At 41.6% G+C, this 27,242-nt stretch overlaps 1 pseudogene; it reads right to left on the bottom strand.

Moving 5' to 3' along the window:
* Positions 1 to 2,304: 2,304 nt before the first annotated feature.
* The window catches only part of LOC116406482, a 38,880-nt pseudogene continuing 13,942 nt past the window's right edge, over positions 2,305 to 27,242 (bottom strand).

Below are 27,242 nucleotides of genomic sequence, written 5' to 3' on the forward strand. Positions count from 1 at the left end.
CCAGGCATGACAGGAGCGCATTGGAGTATAACAGTGTCAGTTCCCCAACCTGTGGCCCCCCAGCTGTTGCTACGGCTCCCTGCTTCCCTGTCAGATCCTTTAGGGTCTCTTTGTAAAATGGGAGAACTGGTCGAGGGTGTGAGTACTTATATAAGGCAGTGTATCCTGATGTGTGTAGCAGAGAGGGCCGGCACATATGAGCTCACAATCTCTTTTTTCCTTCTCCCCATAAAGTGAAAATTGTGAGCGATTCTGAGCGACTCTGGCGAGAATTTTTGTGATTTTTTTTTTTGTGAGATATTCAGCGAGTTTCCAACTCACTTTTGACGCTTCTTAGGAAATAACATCTTCCATAGACGTCTGCTGATATCTCTTTTTTATACCCAACTGCTCTTTTAAGAGCAAGAAGACCGGGGCGCAATGCCATCCTGCGCCCCCTGGAGGAAGGAAAGGGAGCCGCTACGGTTACATTTGAATGAAGGGTCTGGATGTACAGAGTATAGAATGTAACAGAATCTTTCTCTTTTCCCACAGCGAGAGGCAGGATCAAGACCCCTCTCTGATATTTATAAGGTGAGTAGAAAAGAGGGTAAAACTGTGCCCCACTCACTGCTACTGCTGTAGGGGCTGCAGGTTTTGTACCCCGGGGAATATTATGTTATCAATAAAATCCCCCTTTTATTCTATTTTCCAGCCTCCTGATGGTCGGCTGACCAAGGGTGTGTTCCTCGGACAGGGCGGGCGCTGCAGCCGCAGTGGCTGCGCCTCCATCGGAAGCCCCAGGAGTATCTAATTCTCAGACACCTGTAACTCCACCAGTGGCGTCTCCTCTCCCAATTACAGCTACACCACCAGCAGTGTATGTAACACTCTATACACAACCTCCACCCATCATCTCTATCTCCCCTTCAGCCATAGTTCCACCAGTGGCACTTTTTCTCCAGCCCAATTTTAATATCTGCAGCTCCACCAGTTGGATTCCTGCTTTTAGAGAGCACAATTCCAGCAGCGGCACCTCACTTTGTAGCTCTCATTCTCCTTTTCTTTCTTTGGCTCCACCACCAGCCCCTCTTTCTTTTTCTGCTGCTCCTCTACCAACAGACCACCATACTAATACATCATACAGTATTTGCAGTTCCACCAACCTCAGCTCAAACAGTGCATCCACCACCGTCAGTCTATAAGATCCGCTCGCTTGGCGATGTCGCCAATCGAGCGGATCTTTACCCGATATCCCCACCTACGGGTGGGTGATATCGGGTAGGAAGTTGCTGTAAAAAAAATAATCCGAACGTTTGGCCCTGGGGCCAAACGATCGGATTACATTTGCAGCCATGGGCAGTCGGTTCATGGACCGCATCAACGAGCTGATGCGGTCCCCGATCCGACCGGATTTTCTAACCTGGCCGATCGATATCTGGCCAATTTCAGGCCAGATATCGGTCGGCCAGGCCGCACGTTTCTGCCCATACACAGGCCGATTAGCTCTATCGGCCCGTGTATGGGGGCCTTTAGCCTCCAACATCTACATTTCAGACAAGCACAGCTCCAACACCCCCTCACAGCCCCCTACAGAGGCTCCTCCCTTCACAATCCACTAAAAATTCTGCCGAAACATTAGATAGCTTTAACAAAGCCATTTAGCAAGGTAAAAATACAGCAACACTGACATAAACCATTAGTAGAAGTTGATACAGGGACTTGTTCGATTGCCCTTTGGGAGTCAGGAAGGAATTTTTCCCCCTCTGAGGCAAATTGGCTCCGACTTCAGATTGTTTTTTTCTGCCTTCCTCTGTATCAACTACTAAATAGGAACCTTCCATCTACACTAAAACTTAAAATAAATGAGTCCTTTCCAACCTAAATATGCATAACTTAAATACATCATATCTAAACTATAAATAAATATTTTAAAACATATTTGAATGGTGTTTTGCATTTTTATAGTATTGCCGGGAAAGTTTAGAGAGGAAGGAGACCTGTGGGGCAAGAGAAAAGGGTAATTAAAAAGAGATGGTGGAATCAGGGGGCAGGGGTGGGAGAAATGGGTGAGGAGAGATACCTGAATGGAATACGCTCGGGCGCAGGCACATGTAGCCGATATACGCATGAAAACGCGAGAGAATGCAAAGTCTTGCGTTTTCATGCGTAAATCGGCTACATGTGCCTGCGCCCGAGTGTATTCCATTCATTCGGGTGCAGGCACAAGTAGCAGGCGTAAGGCTGAATTTTCGGCAAGCGTTTTTCCGCTTGCCGAAAAAATCAGCCCTACGCCACTTGTGGCATCAGCCTTAACATGGCACTGTCAGCAGAAGACTATTGCCCTGGATGAAAGCAGCTGATAAACACGCCATTGCCATGAGTATTATTGTTGGGGCAGAGAAATGGCAGGTCCCAACAGGCAAACAGGTGATTTAACTGCATGGGGGGGGGGACATGCCCTTGATCTGCATTGGCTTTTCATCATTAGCAGTCACGCCATAAGTTTTAATGTAGAGACTGGAGGCTGTTAGTGGGTGGGGGGCCATTTGTTAGGAACCCACCATTCACTATAACTTTGCCCTAGCACATGCGCTTTGGTGCTGCTGAAAAGTTCTCCTGTGTTTTAGAATGCGAAAGTGTCATTGGTTGGAAAGGCAATGGGGCCTGTTCCGGGATAAACCAATCAGGTCTGCAGGCAAACCAAGCTCAGCACCCTGTAGAATCACTATGGACGTTATATGGTCTCTCCTTTGTAACAATGCGCTACTAAATAGTTGTACGATGCTATGGTATAGCACAATCTCATTGGTAAGGTGGCGGACGTGTAAGTTGGGGGTAAAGAGATGTAAGACTGAAACTCAGCACTTTTTATCCATAATCCCACCCAACAGTGCTCAGAATGATTGGTCTAAAAATGCAAATGTTTAGCTAAATATTACAGTAAAAACCCCTTTTATAAAATGAGGCTTGATTGGTTGCCTGGACATCGACTGCATGCTGTTCATGTACCCATGTGACCTCCACTGAAATGCGGCAGCTTGGTAAGGACAGTGCGAATGATTGCAATAATGAACAAAAACCAGCGTTGTGCATGGGGCCTTAAGCTTGCCATGTATGCCCACATCTGGTGAGGCATTTTGGCTAATTTTGCCTGACCCTCTGGGCATGTATGGCAAATAAAGAACAATATAAATCTGGCCATACCTTGTATGATATCCACCTGTTCCATCCAGTATGGGTCAGCCCATGTATGGCCACTTTAAGGACAAGGAAAGACTGAATCACTTGGCTTGCTGACTAGTTAGGTACCCCCAGTAATTATTATCCGTTACCTCAGAGCCAGAGTTGTATTCTAGTGAGCACCATCTTTTTCCTTTCTCTGGATCATCCCTCTGGCCCTGGGCTCAGTAGTGTAAATGTTCAGCCTTTAGCTTCTACGTTGCAATCTACAAGCAATGTGCACCGCCCAGCCACAAGGAATCACTGAGAAAGGAAAGATGGCCACAGACCCCTTCTCTTCTTCATCGTCGGAATCCTCATTGGGTCTTTTCACAGATTTATTTAGTAGTGTGTTGACTTCAACTGGTCCGTTCCCCTCCATGTTCATCTCTGCCTGGCTTCCTGTAATGATCCTCACCGCCTCTTCCACTGCTGCAAAGACAGATACACATACATTGAAAGAGGCTCATTCAGCCAAGGGCAATCTGCAGCCACCCAGATGTTGTTCAACTACAATACCCATAACCCATTGCAGCCCTGGAAATCTAACTCCCATCCTCCTTAGCAAGACAAGAGCAAAAGCAGAACCGAGCTGAAAGAGCTGCAGGTAAATGCGTATGTGTTTCTGGAGCTTCGGTTTATAGGTGCACCAACAAAGCACTTACTGTCCGGCAGCTTGCACCTCCGCAAGATTTCCATAATCTCATCAACCTGTACGAATGGGCCCTTTGAAAAGAAATAAAATGGAATTTTATGAATTATTTTTTAAGGACTAACAGTTTATTGGCTGCCCAGAAGTATCACATTTTATTATAAACTGGGACAGTCAGTGGCGGAACTATAGGGGAAGCAGACCCTGTGTTTTAGAAAGCCAGTGGGACAGGGGAAGGCCGGGTAGAACTTGCAGTGCAGGGGAAGGGAGGGCACAGTATAAGGGAAGGGAGGGTTTTGTATAATGGGCGACTGGGATGGATCAGGAGGTGTGACCATGCTTCCTTCTGCAGGTCACTTTATTTTAACTAGGGCCACATTATTCTTGCTGGCAGGGTCCAAGGGCCGCAGGTGACCAATAGATTGATAGTTGGGGCCCCCTTGTTGGGGACGAGTCCTACTAACTTAGAATGGGGCTGCGTGATTGCTGATGGAAGCCCTGGTCCCAGTAGTGATGGGGCCATCAACATAAACAAAACAACGTATCCTTTGCAGCCTTTTCGCATTGCGGCCCTCTCCTCCTCTCACATTGTTCCTGGCTACAGTATTAAAGCAAAGGTAAGAACCCCACATTGCCAAAAAAAACAAAATTACACACTAACCTGGAAGCAAATGGGGGGAGGAAGCAGCTTCATTAAGATCACTGCAGCTGGAGGGACTGGGAATACTCTGCCAGGAACAGGATGGAGTCCAGCAGCTACAGAACAGAAAAACATTGTTTTTAGCAGTTAATACACGCGGCTGTTCTACAATCCAATTCTATCAGCCCTATAAAAAGGAAAGGGAGAGCGATTACTAAATTGACCAATGGCAGCGGGCCAATGTGCAGGACTCCCAGGCAGATAACATGGTGCGCATGGAGGCATGGCACCCCCAGGAATGGATTAGTAGACAAAGAAGCAACTAGTTAGAATCAGCAAATAAAAGTCCTCATAAGGTTTTCCTAGTTAAATGAATATGAGTCAATTAGCTTTAAAAAGGCTTACGAGCTAAATGTCCCGTCTGGAAAGGGATCATCTGGGACGTGTTTGGGATACTCTGGTTTTCGGTCAACATCATCCTTCAGCGAAGGGGCTATGGATGGAGCTATCACAGGGTCTGGGATTAGTGCTGCCAGTTTGGCTCTCGATACATCCTAGAAATAAGAATGAGACATTACTGTCAATAAGTTAGGAGTGAGGCAGACAAATTTTCTTGTGCTAATTGACAATACTGCAAACCACCAATAGCAATCAGCCATATCTGTTCCTTTATTATTTAATCAAGCAGCAGTTTGCTGTTGCCTGAGAATCTTGAAAAAGAGAATCAAAAGTGAAGGGAGTGAAAGAAATAAAAGTGTCTCTGCTTGGTATAAAGGCATGGGAGCGGTAGAGGACGGCAGCTGCCGGCACATATACTAGAGACCAAAGATAAGCCCAAGCACCACGTTAATATATGAATCTAACATAATTCCCATAATAGAGTAAAGGCGGGATAGCTATATGCAGGTACAAACCCTGATCACAACATACCTTGTATCCCAAAGCTTTCAGTTCACTTGTGGAGCAGGGGTACAAGTCCATAAATTTGTATCTATCCACAAGAAGTGCTGTCTCCTTCCCTTCATACTCCTCCTTGAATGCTGTGTATCTCCTTTTTTCCACTTTCAGTATACTAGCTAAATCTCCAATGTTACTTTCAAAGGCCAGGAAGCGTGCCCAAATCTCACTGCAGAAATCAAGGGGGGAAAAAACAAGGAGAAACAATTCAGTATTCCGAGACAAAGTGAGCTTTCCAGTTTGACAGACATTGTATAAAGTTCACATTCAGCATATAACAGCAGCATTATGCAGCTTCGCTTTTGCTGTTCTTCCCATCCCTCTTCACTTTCCTCTTCCCCTGTGTTGTCCTTGTACACTTGCACGGGGATGAAGCCTGAGCCATGAGCAGGCAGGATTTAATCTGAGCAGGGGAATGGCAATACTGTTGCAAGAGAAGCAAAACTTGCACAGGGGCAGTGTATGAACTGTATAGAGTTTTATTGGAATTCTACCATATAAATATATGATGTTTCCCATGATATAGCTGAGGGTACAGGCCTGCTTAGGGCTCCACTGTGTAAAGCTTTTATGCTGCACTGGGAAAGGGATCATAAAATAAACCCTGCAGTCTGTGTTAAATGACAGTGTAGAGCAAAAGGCTTAAGGCTGCGCAGGGGAAGGTTCGTGACTTGAGACTGTCGTCTCTCACTGCAGTTTCTATGACTGGCCTTCCATATACGAAGTTTATATTCAGACTCACCCTGATTTTTCGGGAGGCAAACTTCCTGATGTTAAAACTCGTTCAAATAATACTCTTGTGTTATTGTCCTCTGAAAAAAAATATTTAGGATTCGTTTAATATTATTTAACTTATTATAAAACCACACCTAAATTACTAAACATATACATATAACATACTATTTCACACATTTAGGTAAGTAAATGTGACCTGTCATAGAGCTGGGCGGTATGACCAAAAATTTATATCACGGTATTTTTCAAATTATATCGGTATCACGGTATTTGACGGTATATAAATAAAAAATAAATAATAAATATTGGTGCCCCCCACAACCCCAACCCCCCCACAACCCCCACAACCCCAACACCCCCCCACAACCCCAACACCCCCCTCCCACAACTCCAACCCCCCTCCCACAACTCCAACCCCCCCACACAACTCCAACCCTCCCACAACCCCAACCACAACCCCGACCCCCCCCCCCACAACCCCCCCCCACAACCCCCCCCAACCCCCCCCACAACCCCAACACCCCCCCCCCCACAACTCCAACCACAACCCCCCAGCAGAACTTACCCAACTTGTGGTTCCTCCAGCAATGCGTCCTAGCGACGTCGCATGCACGCTGACGTCACATGCGCACGGGCGCAACCCGGATATAATTGAAGAAAAATAGCAGGAGGCGCGCATACCGGTGTAGCGGTATGTTTAAAAACCATATCGTTTTTTTTTTTAAAAACCGGTATACCGGTTAAACCGGTATACCGCCCAGCACTAACCTGTCACATACAAACTTACAGGCAGTAGCTCCAGAACTTTTAAAGGGGCCAGTAAAATATATTTTGTCACCTAAGGCTACAAACATTTAGGTTAGTCATATAAACAACCTTCTTAAACCACATATTTACTGGGAAGTGAGCGCTGCAAGCATTATAAGTGGTGCTCTTTTAGAAAAAAAAAACGAACAGAGAGGATCAGTTACCCTTTATTTGAAATACACATTTATTACAGTGGTGTATAGAGAGGCCTGTGTTTAATACAATTATAGAAAGTGGTAAGAGCTTTTGCAAAGACATAAGCGAACAAACCATTACACTTTTACAATAAATAAGATGTATTCACGTAACTTACCATTAAGGTGAGACAAATAATCTATGTAGGCAAGGACATATTCAGGGATGTCTCCATATTTCTTTAGTCCTAACTCAAAAATCTTGAAGGCCACCGGTGTATCCTGGATTAAGATAAAGTAAAACTTTTAAAACAATGTCTTTGATTATAGAGATTCTGTTTTCATGATCAGTTATAAAATGTTGTATAACATGTCAAAGGCTTTGCACACATTCCTGTTGCCGTGAACAAAACACAGCCAATTGCCAGCACAAGATGTGAGGCACTTACATATTGATGAAATGCAGCACTATTTGCCAGTGACTGGTACATTGTTATTAGGAGGGGAGCCCAGACCCAGCGCACAGCATGACTGATACATCATTTCCCATGGCCGTTACAGGACTGCAAGTGGTGGGCCCCTGATCCAAGAGAAGGTTAAACAATGTATATTTACTCTCACCTTGCTACAGTAATACTCCATTAAGGCTGCAGTGACGTAAACGTGATGACGGGTCCTGGGATCTTCCCTGGCTTTCTTGAAAATCATTCTCCCAGATTTGATGCCCTCAGCTCTCCTAGCAAACTTCCGGCTCTGGCAGTGTCTATTTATAGGCACAGGCATGCCCCGCCTCCTCTGTGACATCAGAGATGGGGCAGGTGAGGGGCAGGTCTATAAATAGACGTTCCGAGGGTGGGGACTTAACCAATCAGATGTCAGCACATCAGCAAGGATTGTATAAAATAATATTGATGGCTGATGATTACTTTTAATATATAAGTTTACAAGAGATTGCAAATATGGAATAGCTATATATAGGCAAACTATACAAGATATCAAACATCTGCATAGCCTGAAAACTTAAATGAATGATGTTTTGACCAACGTGGTCTTCACCGAGAAAACTGTTGTGAAAAAATGAACATTTCCTGCAAGCGACTATTTCATTTTCTGTGAAATGGAAACAGACAGCCCTTTGGAACAACTCAGAGCCATCAGGCAGGTACCACAGCATTTATGAGTGAAGCTGGAGTAAATACGCTATGGTGCCCCATTGGGGCTGCTGTTGAGTATTAATGACAGAAATAGTAGAAGATTAAAGTCGCCATGTCTAACTAACTTAAAATAAAATAGACGCACTAATATTCCTAATGTCCAGCAACTTTATATAAACCTTAACTATTTGCAAGAGAACGTGTCCTTTCTGTTCATGTAAATCTCCAATACAGATACTGACCTCTTCGTAGTCTGCGTAGGCAAAATACAGCAACATGTTTTTCTTTAGAAGTGTACTGATTGCCCGCTCATAGATATTGGCAGCTTCATCGCTGAACAGTTTAGCGTTGTTCATGTCCTGTGATAGGAAGAAATGTAAAACCTTAAAACTGGAGCCATCAAGAGAAGCGCAGACTGATAGAGTTGAACTGACCCATGTGAAGCTGGCCACACACACAGCTGTACGACCTGACATTGGGTTTGATTTCAGCTTTAACGTTACATCATTGCATTATATATGGGCCTTTGTAAGGTAGTGTTGACAAAATGATCCTATTATAGATAAGTCAGTCTGTCAGACAGTAGATTCTTTTGCTAGTTCTTCCCATCAACAGGTGTATGGAGCTGCGTCAGACCCAACTGATAGGGCCAGGCCACCCATCCCTACTTTCATATCCAATATTTGGAACCAAAGGATGAATAAGTGTTGTTTGGAATCAGTGTTGTTTGGAAATTCAAATGCTTGGTCAAATGAAACGCTCACTAGCCTGTGAGTGGCCAACTTAGACCAGTACTTCCCAGCGGAATGAAGATATCTGTCATACATTAGTATCATCAGTACCATGTAAATGAATTCAGTTAACTAAAAGGAGAATAAGGACAGTAAAGAGTACTATAAGCTGGAGTCCGACCAATCACATACCCCTTTTTCAGCAAGCAGCTTGCTAGATTGTTCAAGGTATTGTCCGGCTTCATACCAGATGTGCGGATGATGTCCCAGTACCAACAAACACTGCTCATATGCAAACATAACTGCAAAATAAATACAAACGTAGCTTATATAACAATATATTGGTGGGTGGGTGGGTGGGTGGGTGGGAAAGTGCTCCAAACCAGTCACTGCTGTAAGTTACTTTACCTCTTTTTGTTATTAGGGTCTGGTCCTCTGTTCGCAGAGGGTTACTCTTCTCCCACTGTATATATTTTTGCACATTTCCACCTGCTGTGCTTCCTGGGGTGTGTTTTGAGGAGGCACGGAAGGAGCATTGCGATCCAGACCTTTCATCACCGTTTCATATTCCTTAATCAAAATACATTTATACAGTCACACAAGAGATAAGCCAATTCTACTAGTATTGCCTTGACTGCTAAGTCTTAAATGATACTGAAGCCATTGTTAGGGTAATGTGTAATACAGGTATGGGATTTTTTTTTATCCAGAAAGTTCCGAATTATGGGAAGGCTATCTCTCATAGACTCCATTATAAGCAAATAATTCTAATGTTTAAAAATGATTTCCTTTTACTAAGTAATAAAGAAAAAGCTGAAAAAGAATTTAAGCAGGTATGGAGATCCAACTTATGTAAAGACCTGTTAACAGGAAAACCCTAAGTCCCCAGCATTCTAGATAACAGATTCCATACCAGTGTTTTTTTTATACTGCAATAACAACACATTTGTGGCCTAACAAATCAGTTATCACTTGCTAGCAATAACGGAACTGAATGGAACATACAGCAGTGATTGTAGACCAATAATTAAATATATATATATCATGTCTCCTAGCCTGTAAGACACACAGAGCACAAAGCTCAGTAAATTCAAACTTGTTCAGAATAAACTAAAATTAATCACCCATCCACTGAAACAGCTGGGATTACCTTTGCAACTCTTCTTGCATTCATGTAATCTCTACTTCTGTCTTCAATCATTTTCTTTGCCAAATGGATGTTGATACCCTAAAGAATATTTAGAGAGTTATTTCCATTTCCATTTTTAATGCCTTTAAGAGGCAGTGTACTCCCCTTTTCGACACTAGTGCAATGAATCGGCTTGCTGTGAATGTGCTGACATTGTTTTGCCTTTTGTATTAATTAAGAAATATCTAATTTTATTTGTTATTTCTTGCATTTAACAAAGCAAAATCTAAGAATGAAGGTAGTCACTATTTTCTTCTTTGCCCTACAAACAAAGGTAAGACAAATCAGCAGAGAAGCCCTCTACATAAATCCCTCCCGTTCCCCAGCTGCAGCCAGTTAGGCTATTAGTTAAGGGTCAGTTCAATATACAAAGGCTTCTTAGTGGACTGCTCGCTCGTTTTGATTGCACTCATACAAAAAAAGGGTTTTTGTTACTCTCTTACTATATATGTCCCGATTCTGGGCGTACAGCTTTAAATTATGCAATTTACCTCTTCATACTTGTTGTAATCCCTCCAAAGCTGTTCGATGTTAATCATGGGGTTGACACAGCCTCGCTGGTAAACTCTGCGGACGGCTGTAATTCTTTGGTTCTCAGCATAAGATCCCACAGCTTCACTATATGCCAAAAATAAAGACGATATAGAGACATTCAAACATATTGTTTTATAGGTATAAAGCTAGGAAACATATTTCCTTCAGCCTTTATTATTTAGTGACAGTCAAACATTCTGTTGTCAGTTTTATATTTAGGAGATTATTTGGGAAAAACTAAGCCGGCAGCTCTGTACTTAGCCTGGCATTTTGCATATCAAGCAGCTCATGGTGTTTGCAGACTGGCATTTGGATGGGCAGGCAGTGGCAAGGAATTTTGGGCATTTTGTTATCAGCTGGCATTATTTTCTTCAAAAGTAATGTTTTAAAGTAGTACACCACAAATAATGGGATTTTTCCCCATTAGCTTTCTGCTTCTTTTTTGTTGTATATACTTTAAAAATTCATTAATTTCCCCTTTCATGTTTCCCAGTGGAAATTCGGAAAGGTGGTTCTGACTACTTGGCCAGCACAGCGTCTCTGGGTGCAGATCACCATTCTGCACACTGAAGCAGACACATGGTTTCTTGGCCTGTGAAATTGGGAAAAAGGTAGAGAGCAGACCGGGCCTTGTTTTCTAGCAGAACAAAAAATATTTTATCTTTATTGGAAGACAGTGTTGCTGTCCACTTTTTTCCAATTTGACATTTTGAGGGAGTATGGAAAGCCTAGGCACATGCAGCACTCTCTCCCATTGGTAGCAGTGGTGAGCTTGAGCAGCAACAATTGCATTTTAATTCTACATAGCCAAAGGCTACACTACAAACAGGCTTTTCATGCGTCTGCACCCGAAACCACTGCACCGGCCCAAGCGCAAGCATATGGTGCTGATTTAGGAAGTGAATACATTCTGGGTGTCTTCACCCAGGCATATTCAAAAAATAATTGGAGCCTAGAGGCTTTATACGTTTTACCTTTATGTGGTTTATCCGCAGGCCGAGAATCAGACCCATGTGGCTGTAGCCTAAATTTGAATCTCTGCTACTCAGCAGCTGCCATTAAACAAGTGTGTGCTTGCTAAACTATAGCTGTGTGATGCTATTTAGGAATTTTGGTTTAACGCAGCCATTGCTCCAAGATCCCAGAACTTACTGTATTCCTAATGTTGCTGTCTGGAACATGGAGCTTTGCAGAATGTAATAGGAGAACTAGACAAGCTGGAAAGCTCAGTGTCTACTACTGACCAACAGGCAAACTTTGAGCAAATAACCCAACTACTTGCCCTGAAACCTCATAGCCAGACAGAAGCTCAGCTGAGTTAGCCGGTTTAAGAAATGTGAGTAAGGGATTTTTGCAGATCAAGCTTTCCACATTCACTTACACTCCTTTCAGGAAATTGATGTAGTCGACCCATATCTGCAGAGAGAAGAACGGCAACGTTAGCCTGGGCACAGTCCTAACCGTAAGGCAATGACTTGAGAAAAGAACAAGGAGTTACCTGATAGGACATGATTTCCATGCCAATTTTATCAAGCGCAAAGTCATACGCCTGTGCCATTTTCTCCCTAGAAGAAAAAGCATAATAACAATTATTAGCATTGGTATACAAAGGGGCAAGATTCATAGCCTCCGAAGCACAATACGGAACCTCTCCCTCTCTTTAATGGCTGGCTATCCTGGGTGAAAAAGAGGTTGACATTAATACAGTCCTGGCAAATGATGGACAGATGAAGTAGGGCAAAGTTTGTATTTGAGTGTCTTTTAACTGTTTCTGTGCCAGTGAGGAAACCAACTGTGCTCACTGTCCCCAAGTAAAAAAAGAGCCATGTTGGCTGTTTTGAAGCACTAACATCACCCACTGGCATCAGATGGAAACTATGCAGGTCATCCTCTACCTTTTGCCCAAAAAATGTCACCAGTGAATGTTCTTGCCATAATTAGGGGAGCAAGGCATTTGCAGAGCTCCTCCCTTATGTCAGTTGGAAGTGACATGCATCAAGTCACGGTGCGACACATGTAGGGTGTTCTGAACACAAAAAGGTTCTGAAAAAGTCATTCATGACCCCTGGGGGCACAAATGCAAGAGCACAAAGTAGTGCCAGGTGTCCCCCTTCGCGTCACACTCTGCATTGAGTGCCAGATGAAAAATCCAGAGCTCAGTGACGAGCGCAGGGCCAGAAGGCGCCACTAGCTCCAACGCAGGTCACACCTCCTGCTGCTCTGTACCTTATGCTTCTGAATGAGGCAAAATGTACAAGACAGAAGGGGGAATGCCTATGCGCCCCACGCATTACTAATACAGCACTGTCTAACGCAGTCAGCCCTGTATTAGTGAAGGGAGTTTCAGGTCTCTAAAATGGAGGGCAGATGACTTTTTCCACCAGAGGCCACTGTTTCATTGGAGCCTGTGTATGAGATTTAGCTGGTTGCTTTGCAATATAAAGATACATATCTCATTCCCTCTGCAGAATAACAGGTGTCAATATTTTACTAAACATTTACAGAGAAACAGAATAATGTAAACCCTATTTACAGACAGGTTATAGTTGCAGTTTACAGAAGCCACGCACGGTGCTTGGCCGGAATGACAAATTAGTAACCGATTATGGTGGAATATGGTGATTTTCTGATAACCAAAAAGGGGCACATTTACATTTTCAGGTGGCTCATTGCCATTGAATTGCAGTTGATTCAGTGTGTTACCCGGCTGCCACAGACGGCTGAAATCTTCCCTGGACTTGGTGGTATCTCCAGGGTCCCCATAGCGAAAAGACCAGATAAGCACAGTACTTTGACGGTACTAAAACAAGAATGACGGCTACAGTACAGAAGCAAAGCTAAACTAACCAAACAAAACTAAGACTTGTATTTGTTTGGTGTCGGTGTTGCAAATATAGCCCATGGCAGGAGGAAAGAAAACCGTAGTATTTTTGCAGCCTATTACTTACTTGTAACTTGGCAGTTTCCCTTTGGTTTCCCGCACATAGGACACATAGCATTTCCACAGATCTATGTGCAAGACTTTCATGAGGCACCTCTGGAACAGCTGTGGACAGAATTGGAGGAGAAAACTTTAGACCCTTAAAAGTTTGATGTGTGTGTTATAGAAGTAGTGGGTATTTGGAATCTCTGGTTTGAGCTGGTGATTATGAAATTGCAGCAAAACTTACATCATTTGGGGCAGCACGTGCTCACTTGGGATACACAGCATATATAGTTACAGATTCAAACGGGGTCACTCCCCTGGCACAGACACATTGGGGGTAGAGAGGCAGCCAGACAATCCCATTTCAAGCAGCTGGTTGCCTAGTATGCAGATATTAGGGTGCCAATGGGCTACACATACAGTGCCATGCTAATCTCTAAATGCTCGGTTTTACTTTGAAGCACATAGGTGATTTCTTTTTCCAATGATAGTTTGCCTCTGGTCCAATGCACACACGGGGAAGGCCCCTCAAGCTAACAGCACTGGAGCTCTAGTCATTAGAATAAATGTTGCTGGATGCGAGATAACCAGTAGGAAACAGAGATTAGCCCATACCATATAGTAAGGCTTTGGTATAATATTATTGTGGCTTGCAAGTACCCTAATAGTATGGGTAGCAAACCTAAATTTAAAATATGTTAGTGAATAATCCCCCCATAAAATAGGGATATTATTAGACACCAATGCCTATAAACCATATACAGATAATGGAATATTTTGCAACAGCTCAAACTGAGCTAAATAAAGCTATATTTGGGATTTTTTGTTTTTATTGTTGAAACTGCTTGCCCTTAGAATTAACCCTTCCCTGCCAGCTGCACTTTGTCTGCAAATATTCTTTTCCCACTGGCGATAACATAACGTGAAAATACAATATCTTTTTAATGCAGGCCTTTCTGTAAATGTATATTTTTCTGCAGCTCTCGCTTTGGAATTTAAAGTCAGGGCACCTTGGACCTTAGCAGCCTAGATAATGTCTTAATGACCAATTGAAAGATGAGTAGGGCAGGTTCTGTGAAATAATTAAAAACTTAGAATGAATCTGCTTTCTGCTCTGTATTACTACACAGTTGGACCTCTCTTTGTTGCTTAAACAGCCTCTACTCTTCTGGGAAGACTTTCCATTGTAAAATGGGATTTGCCTCCATTCATACCTAAGAAAATTGGCACTAATGTTAGGGATCAGGTCTGGCTCACATCTGAGCCAATTTGGGATTTCTGTATAGAACAGGGGTATCAAACTCAATCACATAAGGGGGCCGAAATCTAAAACACAGGCTAAGTTGCGGGCCAAATTTTTTATAAATATACCTAGTAAAATACTAAGGGATATATTTATCACAATGTGTAAAAAGTGGAGTAAGACATTACTGGTGATGTTGCTCATAGCAGCCAATAGATGCTTTGCTACTATTGAAATCTGATTACTGATTGGATGCCTTGGGCAACATTACTGGTAATGCTTCACTCCACTTTTTACACAGCATGATAACTATACCCCTTAGTCTTAGTTACTATGTGAGGAAAATGATCAGGCTGGATGGTCAGACACAGTCACCAAGCGCCACATAAAACAGCCAGGGGGGGCGGATTTGGCCCCCGGGCCTTGTGTTTGACATATATGGTATAGAACATAAAAATTCTTCCACTCCCATCTCAGCAAACCCATTCTGTATGAGTCTTGTTTACACGATGGGTTATCTTCCTGCTGAAATGGGACCAATGTAGGAAGCATGGAGTTGTTAAGAATTACACTGGATAATGTAGCAGCACCTGTGTCAGTTTTAGTAATATAATTCTAAGCAGCTTATATATTCTATTTTCATCATGAAAAAAAAATAGTTTTTGGGTATAGGACCTTTAAATTCCAGTAATCAGAAGGGATGCATGAATAATTTTGCCCATATGGTGTATATAGGGTACAACAAACCTTTTCATTACTTTTTACAAAATCTTTCCCAAGTCCACGGTTCAATAAAATGTTGGACCCACAGATAAAATGAGCAACTTAAGTTCCGAGGAGTTGTGCCCCAAATGGTCTCCTAACCTGCTGAACAACAAGTTTGGGGCACAACGGCTGAGGCTCCAGTCAAAAGTCAGTGGCAGAATATTTTCCCCCACCCAAAGAGGGGGTTCTGTTGGCTAACATTTTGGAGAAATATATACCCTTTAGTTCCTGTAGTACCCGAAACACACATGTTTTCATAAGGTGAACCTACTACTCTACATGGCCAAAACCATCCTGACACCCCTTCTAATTACTGGAATTGGCTAATTAAGTCACAGCCATCATTGCTAACTCACATACCCCTGCCTCATACAATGACATTCCTTTGTGCTTCCTACTTTGTGGCAACAGTTTGGGGAAGGTCCTATTTCTATTTTAGCACTATAATGCCCCCAGGCACAGAGTCAGGCCCGTACAGAGGGGTTTGCTAAGACAGGAGTGAAAGAACTTGACACAGAGCCCTGAACTCAACCCACTGAACACCTCTGAACTTAACTGGAATCCCTATTCAGGCCTGATCCCAACATCAGCACCCAGCCTCTTAAGTATGGATAGAAGCAAACCCTACCAACAATGTTGGAGCATCTATTGAAAAGCCTTCCTTTTAATAAGAACAGGGGAGCAACAGAGCAGCAAAGCAAGGACCAACTTGATATTAAGACCTATTGGTTTCAGAATAAGATGTTGGGAAGATGTGCCCACATACCTTTGGCCATATATTTGTTAAGAGTAACAACTTGGGCTCTGATGAGCAACAAGATGCTATTCACAATTTAACACCACGTTGATCACGGATAGTCGGGGAATCACTAAAATAAACATTGATAGTCTTGATTCATTGATAGAGGGAATTCTTACATGGGCAGCTTACTCCTTTTTTGAAATAAGGGCAATGAAAAGGCCTTGTGCTGAACATACTTTTTACCTATTGTATTAATTGTGTAAAGCCTATGCATTGTTATTTCTAGACAATAAAAAAGGAGCCACTCCATGCCTTGTCCTTGCAAGGAAGATAATCCCTCTGCATAATGGACTACTGTTTAGTTGTAAGACAAAACAGTCACAACTAAGGGTTAAGAGACCAGGTTCGGTATCTGAGTTAAACTAACTGAACTAATTAATATTAAGTTAGGCAAAATACATTTTACTTAAAACAATTTAATTAAAGTAAATTAGAATGAATGAATTTAGAATGAATTTTTAGCACAAGTAGTTTTCCTTTTGCTTATGAAGAAAATAGTTGTACATAGGTGTATACTGCCCCTTTAAATGAGACCCTTACATTCCAAACTGGAGAGCTACAGAGCAAACATATTAATGGGAACCATATGTTCCCTAGATGCTACGTATGTTTCCTTTTCTATGGATTTAACATTTCTTATTTTTATTTATTTAATAAATATACTTGAAGAACACATTTCTCTCAATAGAGATACAGGTATGGACCCTTATTCGGAAACCTGTTATCCAGAAAGTTCCAAATTACGGAAAGGTCATCTCCTATAGACTCCATTTTAAGGAAATAATTCACTTTTTTTAAAAAATAATTATTTTTATTCTGTAATAATAAAACACTAACTTGTACTTGATCCCAACTAAGATATAATTACCCCTTATTGGGGGCAGAACAGCCCTACTGGGTTTATTTAATGGTTAAATGATTCCCTTTTCTCTGTAATAATAAAACAGTACCTGTACTTGATCCCAACTAAGATATAATTACCCCTTATTGGAGGCAAAACAATCCTATTGGGTTTATTTAATGTTTCAATTATTTTTTAGCAGATTTTAGTATCGAGATCTTAATTACGGAAAGACCCCTTATCTGGAAAACCCCAGGCCCCGAGCATTCTGGATAACAGGTCCCATACCTGTAGCATTTCATGGTGAATCCTTTCTTCACATGTATGAGCTCCCCAGACATATTATGTGCATGTATATACACTGTTTATTACAGTGGAGCAGCTGAAGATATCAGACAAACAGTAGCCCATCTGGCCATGCAGGGGGAAGGCCGTACCTCACACACCTGTTTATGGGCAGTTTTACTGGATGGACCGTATTATTGTATAAATACATGTACGAGGCAGTAGGTTCTCTGGACACTCACCTTTTCAACTTTGTCATAATTTTTAGCTTTTACCTGTAGTGAAATTGAACAGAAAATTGGTTAAGGATGCCCTTCATCAACTCAAGGTTTTTCATACAAGGCCAACTTAAACATGCTTTTAATAAAATGTTATTTTTCCCCAGGGTTCCACCAAATCAAATCAAAGTTTCAGGATTTAGCTGAATTTGAGAACTTTTTGCAGGATTCGGACGCAGCTGAATCCTTAGTGTTCGTCCAAACCAAATCTGAACCATTACACTGAGGTGCCTTTATAGCTCCGGAGAAATTAGAGCAGTATACCATATATACTCTAGTATAAACCGATCCGAATATAAGCCGAGGTACCTAACTTTACCTAAGAAAACTGGAAAAACTTATTGACTCGAGTATAAGCCTAGGGTGGAAAATGCAGCAGCTACAGCTAAGTTTTAATAATCAAAATAAATACCAATAAAATTACATTAATTGAGGCATCAGTGGGGTATATGTTTTTAAATATTTATTTCAAAGAAAAACAGTAAACTAGCTCTGTAAGCGGAGAAGAGGGTCAACAAAAACAATATGAGTACTACCCCACGCTCATTGCACATTGGCAAACTGGCAGCAGACCCGGTCCCGGAGGAGATGTAAGGGGGAATAAATATTGCTAGTGGGAGCCTAGGCCAGGGCACTGGAGGGTCTGGTTGCGGGGGGCCTAATTTGCACACAAAGGAGAGAGGGTGCTAGTCTAGAGGGACCCATGGCACCCGACTTGAGTATAAGCCGAGGGTGACTTTTTCAGCACATTTTGGGTGCTGAAAAACTAGGCTTATACTCGAGTATATACAGTATATTTGTTCACAAAGGATTCTGCGCAGCAGTTTAACTTTACTCAAATGTAACTATGCAAATAAGAGTTCTGATTCGGTTCCACATTGGGCTAAATCAGTTGTGGAAGATTCGGTATTCATTGAAATCTGAAAATTATGGAATTGTGCAGTTTCTGTGCCCCAGGATCTGCAGTAGGGATAATGTAACTGAGTATTATATGATTGTTTCAAACCCTTGGTTATCAAAATGGTGCTGAAAGCCTTAGCCCAGGGGTAGGGAACCTATGGCTCGGGAGCCAGATGTGGCTCTTTTGATGGCTGCATCTGGCTCACTGACAAATCTTTAATAAAAAAAATAACGGGGGACATGGCCTGCGCTCGGCGGATAGAAGACACGTTCTAAGCCTTAGAACACGTCTTCTATCCACCAAGCGCAGGCCACGCCCTCCTCTGCATTGCATCCGGCGTCCTTGTGACCCACCACCCTACCTTGCCTCTGCACTCGGTGGATAGAAGATGTGTTCTAAGCCTTAGGATATGTCTTCTATCCACCAAGCGCAGGCCACACTCTCCATCGCATCCGGCATCCTTGGGACCCACCCTACCTTGCCCCTGCGCTTGGCGGATAGAAGACGTGTTCTAAGCCTTAGAACACGTCTTCTATGTGCTGAGCGCAGGCCACGGCCTCCTCTGCATCGCATCCGGCATCCTTGGGACCCACCCTACCTTGCCCTCAGCATCCGCGGCCAAACATATTGTATGGCTCTCACGGAACTACATTTTAAAATATGTGGTGCTTATGGCTCTCTCAGCCAAAAAGGTTCCTGACCCCTGCCTTAGCCTGATGCTAAATGTGCTGTTTGACCAACAAACAAAGGAATAATAGTTGCCATCTAAATGCCTTTAGCTGCCTCTCACCACCTATTCCAAATATACATAGTTAGGCTAAAATGTAATCTATAAGGACTGGAGCGGGCAGATGTCTAACATAATAGCCAGAACTCTACTTCCTCCTTTAAAGCCCTCTAAGCTGTTAGCAGTCAGTAACCAATCAGTGACTTAAATGGGGGGAGATTATGGGACATAATTGTTTAGTTAGTTTGCATTTGAACCTGACCTGCGTGCTCACAATCTAACTAAACAGTTATGTTCCGTGTGGCCCCCACTAAAGTCACTGACTAACTAATATGTTAGACAACTGAAAGTAGTGTTCTGGCTATTATGTTAGAAATCTGTCCATTCCAGCCTTAATAGATTAAATTTTTGCCTAACTATATTAGAAATGTTTTTTTTTTCATTTTGGACAGTATCTATTTTATCCAGTTTCATTTTCACACTGAACTGTTCCTTTAAAGGGGGGGCTCACCTTTAAATTAACTTCTTATAAGTCATAGAATGTTCAGTTCTAAACAATTTGATTATTTCCAGCTTTGAAATGGAGGTCACTGACCCCAGAAGACAAAACACTTTTGCTCTGTGTGGCTACAATTTTATTGTTACTTATCATTACTTATCTTACTATTCATATTTCTCAACCACTATCTGGTTGCTAAAGTACCTGGAACCCTAGCAACCCGATAGCTGCTGAAATTCCACACTAGAGAGATGCTGAACAAAAAGCAAAATAATCAAAAAACTAAAATAAAAAATGAAGACCAATCGCAAACTGTTTCAGAATATTACTCTCTACATCATCCTAAAACTAAACTCAATGTTGAACAACCCCTTTAAAGTTGAATTTAACACACCCCCTATAGCCAGTCTCATGTTTCGTGATGGTTCTGAGCAGCACTGCCTTTAAATTACTTGTCAGAGAGACAGATTGTAATTAGAGAGGAGAGAAACATTGCTTTACAGGGCCAGAAGAACCATACAAATGACTGTAGGGGTTCCAAACAATAAGGATCCCTGTTCCCATTACTCTAATAATGGGTAGAGATATGCAATAGTGAGTAGGAATAGGGGAATGGGGACATATTATACCATTTTAATTGATTTCAGATAAAAATACTTCTGAAAGATGCTCCATACTAGATACGACTCCATATTATTGACAAATACATGACCAAACTCTTGAACAATTCTGTGCATTTTTACAGGGAGCTCAGAAAGGCAGTCCCAGAGCAAGCCGTGCAGCACTGCAAACTGGGAGCACCAGTAATATTGCCACGGATATACAAGGGAAATGGAAACAGTTAAAGGTCCAGCTTCCGCCTTTGCTATTATGTACATGGGCTGCAGCTGGTCTAGTTGTTTTCTCAGAGGACTTTTAAAAAAAAAAATGTTGTTGACCACTTCTAAAATTTGCCTTTGAAACAACAAATGACCTTGCGAGTGGTTTTTGGCTAATGACGCACTGGTGACCAGTGGGGGGGAAACTGGTCCCTTGCCTTGGTCTCCCTGAATGCGTGTGTGCCAACATGCACAGGATCAGCCCTACAGCACATTTTGTCATGAAAATTCATAGTTTAATGTTTCCATGCAGACATCTGCGCTGTGTGTGTGCAATGATGGGCGAATACTGGGCATTCAGGGAGAGGAAGGGAACAGATCAAACAATGGGCCATTGGCCCTAAAGGAGAACTAAACCTTAACTAAGAAATAGGGCAGAAATGCTGCACATTCTGTTTGGGGCTTCTGTTCCAGTCCAAGGCCCCCACAACTCTTTAGCAGGGAAGATCAGTGCCCCCTAAGATGGCCCCCAGTAGCCCCTCATCTTCTTTCTGCTAATTCACTGCACATGCTCTGGGCTGCTGGCACTTAACTGAGCTTAGGAGCCCACTCACCATTTATATAATATAAATGGCATCATATAAGGCTGATAAGTATTTCACTTAGGTTCACATTACATAGCAGCTCAAACCATTGCAGTCTGCATCAGAACTGAATAATCAGCCCTGTAGCTTCATCTTTTATTACAGGCCTATCAAGCATTTCTGCTTGATAATTTGCAATGACCCCTAAGCTTAGCTTCTCAATAACTGGCCAGAGCCCACTGAGCATGTGCAGTGTCAGTGACACTCCTTACAAAATCCAAGATGAGGAGCTCCTGTAACAACTATAAAGGCTCGGATCATTGCTAGTATAGATATGCTGAAAGTGAAGTTCAAAATAAATAAAAGATAGCATTTCTAGCCACATTCATTTTTAGGGTTTAGTTCTTTTATAAGGGAAAAATAATTAGACAGGGCCTAAATAAAACAAAACAAAAATGAAAAAAAAAATTACCAGAAATCTAATTTATTAAAGTCTTGTTTTCTGGGATCACTCTCCATAGATAGCATTTTAAATGTGTTGGTAATGGAAGGTCAAAGAGAAAGGCAGATAAATAAGAAAAGAAGACTAGCTTCAAAACTGCTTAGAATACAGTGATCTATAACATACTGAAGCTGAACTGTAAAGGGTAACTTTAATAATAAAAGACAACTGGAAATAAACCTGCAGCTATTGCTTTTAAAATGTATAATATATTTATATCTACATGGAACCAATACACTTGATTAAAAACATGCATAAGCAATAAACATGGAGTCCATTTAATGTTCAAGTTTATTATATTAAGGACACAATAATCCCAAATCTAATGTTTTAAACACATCAATAGCATTTTATATTTACCACAATAGACAATTTGAATGGTATCTGACAAAGACATTGTACTCACAGTAGTTGGTGTGCTCCTGAAAATGTAAAAAATAGCAGAAAACAATGCATTTCTTTGGTACACAACCCTTTAGTACAGTTCCTTGCTATATTAGTTGCCCTGATTAAGTTACACGCAGACCATTTTCTTACATAGATTAATAGATCTTCCTATAAGTAGAATTTATGCAGCCATTTTTATAAGGTTTGATATAGTTGTAATACGTACCAGTGTCCCTGTATACTAATATACTAACATTACTGCCGCTGTTCTCCCTGAGGGGAGTAAAATGTTTCCGGATTGTATTGTTCTTTTACCATCAGGTCTCTAATCACACAAATCATTCATCTATAGTACACAAACCACGTACCAATTTTGTTTGTTCCCTCCACTGACATTCAGGGCTGAATTACCAGATATGGAGGTAGAAACAAAACGCAATAATGTATAACCTAATGGTTGGCGGATTAAAATCCCCATGATTGCATAAAATACGCACTTTAAATGGTAGTTCACCTTTAGATTAACTTTTAAAATGATGTAGACATTGAATATTCTAAGAATTTGCAATTGGTCTTCATGTTTTATTTTTTTTTTTGTTATTTTGTTTTTTGTTACGCTGCTTTCCAGCAGTAGCATTTTAACTAGGGATGCACCGAACCCACTTTTTTGGGTTGGACCGAACCCGCCGAACCCACACTGAAAGATTCGGACGAATCCTGAACTGAATCCGGGATTCGGTGCATCCCTAATTTTAACAGCTATCTGGTTGCTATTATTTACCCTAGCAATCGGGCAGTGATTTATTACTGGATTATGAATAGGGAGGCCTGCATAGAAAGATAAATAATAACAATAAATTGCAGCCACACAAAGCAATAGTTTTTGATTTGAAAGATTGAAAGAGGCAGATGAGAAAGGCAAATAATTGAAAAACTAATGGAAACCAACTGCAAAGTTGCTGGGAATAGGGCATTTTATAACATACTAAAAGTTAATTTAAGGGTAAGAACCCACAGAGCAAGTTGCTCACCCTCCTGCAGGCAACTTTGCGCAACTTCGGAAACTGAAGCGATGTGTAGGGCTTTCCACCAACAACTTCTATTGCTGCCAATGGAAACCCTTTTGAGAGCAGAGATCTATCGCGAGTAACTCTCTCCGTGGATTCTTATCTTTAATTTGGACTGTAGAGTCGGCACCATCAATTTACAGTCCCAGTGATTAGACCAGGGATTACCTAGCTCCGTAAGCGGAGAAGAGGGTCAACAAAAACAATATGAGTACTACCCCAGGCTCATTGCACATTGGCAAACTGGCAGCAGACCCGGTCCCGGAGGAGATGTAAGGTGAAATAAGTATTCCTAGTGGGAGCCTAGGCCAGGGCACTGGGGGGTCTGGTTGCGGGGGGCCGTAATTTGCACACAAAGGAGAGAGGGTGCTAGTCTAGAGGGACCCATGGCACCCGACTCGAGTATAAGCCGAGGGTGACTTTTTCAGCCCATTTTGGGTGCTGAAAAACTAGGCTTATACTCGAGTATATACAGTAAATGGATCATTTTCATTCCAAAATACAGTTATAATTAGATTGATTACTAAATATACTTCACTTTGTGGTTTGATGGTGCAGCAGAAAAGCAGATCGCCAAAAGCAGTACCAATATTGGATAACGTGTTTATGTGATTTGACAAAAATCACATTAAAAAAATGCTCAAATATATCCGACTTTGACTTTTCCAGACTCAAAGTTTTGAGATTTATCAAATGGAATATGGAGGTTCATTAAGAGAGATGGGTTCTTATAAAATTGATCTCTGTGCAGTATCCAGATAAAACTCAAACAGCTTATTAAATGGTTGGGATTTTAGGGATGTACCCAACGTAACACTTTCAAAAGAGGCAAAAATTGGGAAGGAAGTTTTGCACTAATATCGCCAAATATCTACCAGGTAGGGAAGTAGTCAAAGAGAGGACACCGGGTCAAAAAAAGGTCTAACAGCTAAAATTGTGTTCCCCAGAAAATCCCAATCAGCCCTTAAACTTGAGCATTCAGCAGCATCCATGATATATACACGAGGGGGGTGCTTGCACCCGATTTTCCATTACAACCTAGACCTTCATGAAAGTAGTGACATAGGTTTTTATATAAAAGATCCACTCAGGAATGTAAAAAAAAATGGAAGATACACAGAAATTAGTCTGCCATTCCAAAAACTGGAGAACTAATGATTGCAGCTCACTGGTTAGGAATTTCAAAATGAACATAAACACAGAAAATGCCAGAACCATATCAATACAGGCTACAGTTACTGAAACATACAGAGAATTGTACTTGGAGTAGGCTGCAAAAGAGTACAAAAGATGGCCATACCGACAAGGCCAAGGAGGCCCCTTTAAAGGCCGATGCTATATACTGAGGAGCTGACCAGTGCATAGAACTCATCTTCATTGTAATGCTCAGAATAGATACATCCACTCTCTCTCCACAATGCCCCACTATCATTTTGAATCAATAATAAAGCAATACACCGTATCTTCACTAAGAACAAAGATCAAAAATATCTCTGAAATGTTTGTGAATAATCCAAAAATTGTCTTCTATTTTGTAGGAGACAAATTAATGAAGGAGGAACGTCACTGACGCCTTATCTCCCTATCTCAATTCCCAATGCAAATTTAAAGCTGCAATCTAGATCCAAAAACAAATGGTTTCTCCGTGCGTTATTGAAGTCTGGGCTTGATGGTCAACTTCATGAGTTGATCCTAATGCTTTTGGGCAGCTTCTAAAGCAGGTAAATTATGGGATGCCAAAGCTTGCTGGTCCACTGACCTCTAGGGAAAGCCTGCTGTAATCTTCTGAAAGACTGGCAAGAGCAGCTGGCAAGTTTCATGAACCAATGGGGGTTAATGTTACATTCCAGGATGACAAAGTTGAAACCCACCCTTGTATGCTCATCTGTTATTAGCAAAGTATGCTTTTAAAGAGAGCTGGATAATCAACATTTCTCTTTACAAAAGTATTTGTGGCATATTTATAATAAGCAACGCAGGCAACTGGCCAAGAGGAAAACAATGTTTGAGGGTTTGTTCATAATAAAATCTCTAAATGCTTTGGAAGTACAAAGACAGTAGACTCACTACCCAAATTTAAAAAGAAGATCCAACCCAACACCAACAAAAAAAATAATTTTTAGTAACTTTCCATATGCATTAAAAAGTTTGATTATTTTAGTTATATATATATATACTTGTAACTGTCTTTCCCTTGATATTCCCCCACTGCCTGTCCTGACTACATGTACCACTGAAACAACACAGCAGCACTCAGCTCCCCTCCGCTGGAGATTCCCACAATGCCTTGCATGTTCTCTGTTTAACAGAACCGTTAGAATGACAATGACAGAGTTCCGAGTACCACAGCCTACAAGGCTCTACCTAGGATTCGCCACATGAACATGATGACAGTCTCATAAAGAACTACTGGCTATTTCACTTAAAAAAAATAAAATAGAAATGTTTTATCACTATTTTGTACGGGCTGAGACCTTCGACATAGTTACATAGTTACATAGTTACATAGGGTTGAAAAAAGACCTGTGTCCATCAAGTTCAACCCATCCAAGTAAACCCAGCACACCTAACCCACACCTACCAATCTATACTCACATACATAAACTATAAATACAACCACTAGTACTAACTGTAGATATTAGTATCACAATAGCCTTGGATATTCTGATTGATCAAGAACTCATCCAGGCCCCTCTTAAAGGCATTAACAGAATCTGCCATTACCACATCACTAGGAAGGGCATTCCATAACCTCACTGCCCTCACCGTGAAAAACCACCTACGCTGCTTCAAATGGAAGCTCCGTTCCTCTAATCTAAAGGGGTGACCTCTGGTGCGTTGATTGTTTTTATGGGAAAAAAGAACATCCCCCAACTGCCTATAATCCCCTCTAATGTACTTGTACAGAGTAATCATGTCCCCTCGCAAGCGCCTCTTTTCCAGAGAAAACAACCCCAACCTCGACAGTCTAACCTCATAGTTTAAATCTTCCATCCCCTTAACCAGTTTAGTTGCACGTCTCTGCACTCTCTCCAGCTCATTAATATCCTTCTTAAGGACTGGAGCCCAAAACTGCACTGCATACTCAAGGTGAGGCCTTACCAGGGACCTATAAAGGGGCAAAATTATGTTCTCATCCCTTGAGTCAATGCCCTTTTTTATACAAGACAGCACTTTATTTGCTTTAGTAGCCACAGAATGACACTGCCTGGAATTAGACAACTTGTTATCAACAAAAACCCCTAGATCCTTCTCCATTAAGGAAACCCCCAACACACTACCATTCAGTAGATAGTTTGCGTTTATATTATTTCTACCAAAGTGCATAACTTTGCACTTATCAACATTGAACCTCATTTTCCAGTTTGCTGCCCAGTTATCTAATTTTGTCAAATCGCTCTGCAAAGCGGCAGCATCCTGCATGGAACTTATAGTTTTGCACAATTTAGTGTCATCAGCAAAAATAGAAACAATACTGTCTATGCCCACCTCCAGGTCATTAATAAACAAGTTAAACAGCAAAGGCCCAAGGACTGACCCCTGCGGTACTCCACTAACCACACTGGTCCAATTAGAAAATGTTCCATTTACAACCACTCTTTGTACTCTATCCTTCAGCCAGTTCTCTATCCAATTACAAATATTATGTTCTAGGCCAATATTCCTTAATTTGATCATTAACCTTCTGTGAGGTACTGTATCAAACGCTTTAGCAAAGTCCAAGTAGATGACATCAACTGCCATTCCAGCATCAAGGTTCCTACTCACCTCCTCATAAAAGGCAACTAAATTAGTCTGGCAAGATCTGTTACGCATAAAACCATGCTGGCACAAACTAATAGTATTGTGAACTGCAATGTATTCAAGTACCCTATCCCTTATT

The sequence above is a fragment of the Xenopus tropicalis genome, chromosome 4 (genome assembly GCF_000004195.4).
Source record: "Xenopus tropicalis strain Nigerian chromosome 4, UCB_Xtro_10.0, whole genome shotgun sequence".
Taxonomy (NCBI): domain Eukaryota; kingdom Metazoa; phylum Chordata; class Amphibia; order Anura; family Pipidae; genus Xenopus; species Xenopus tropicalis.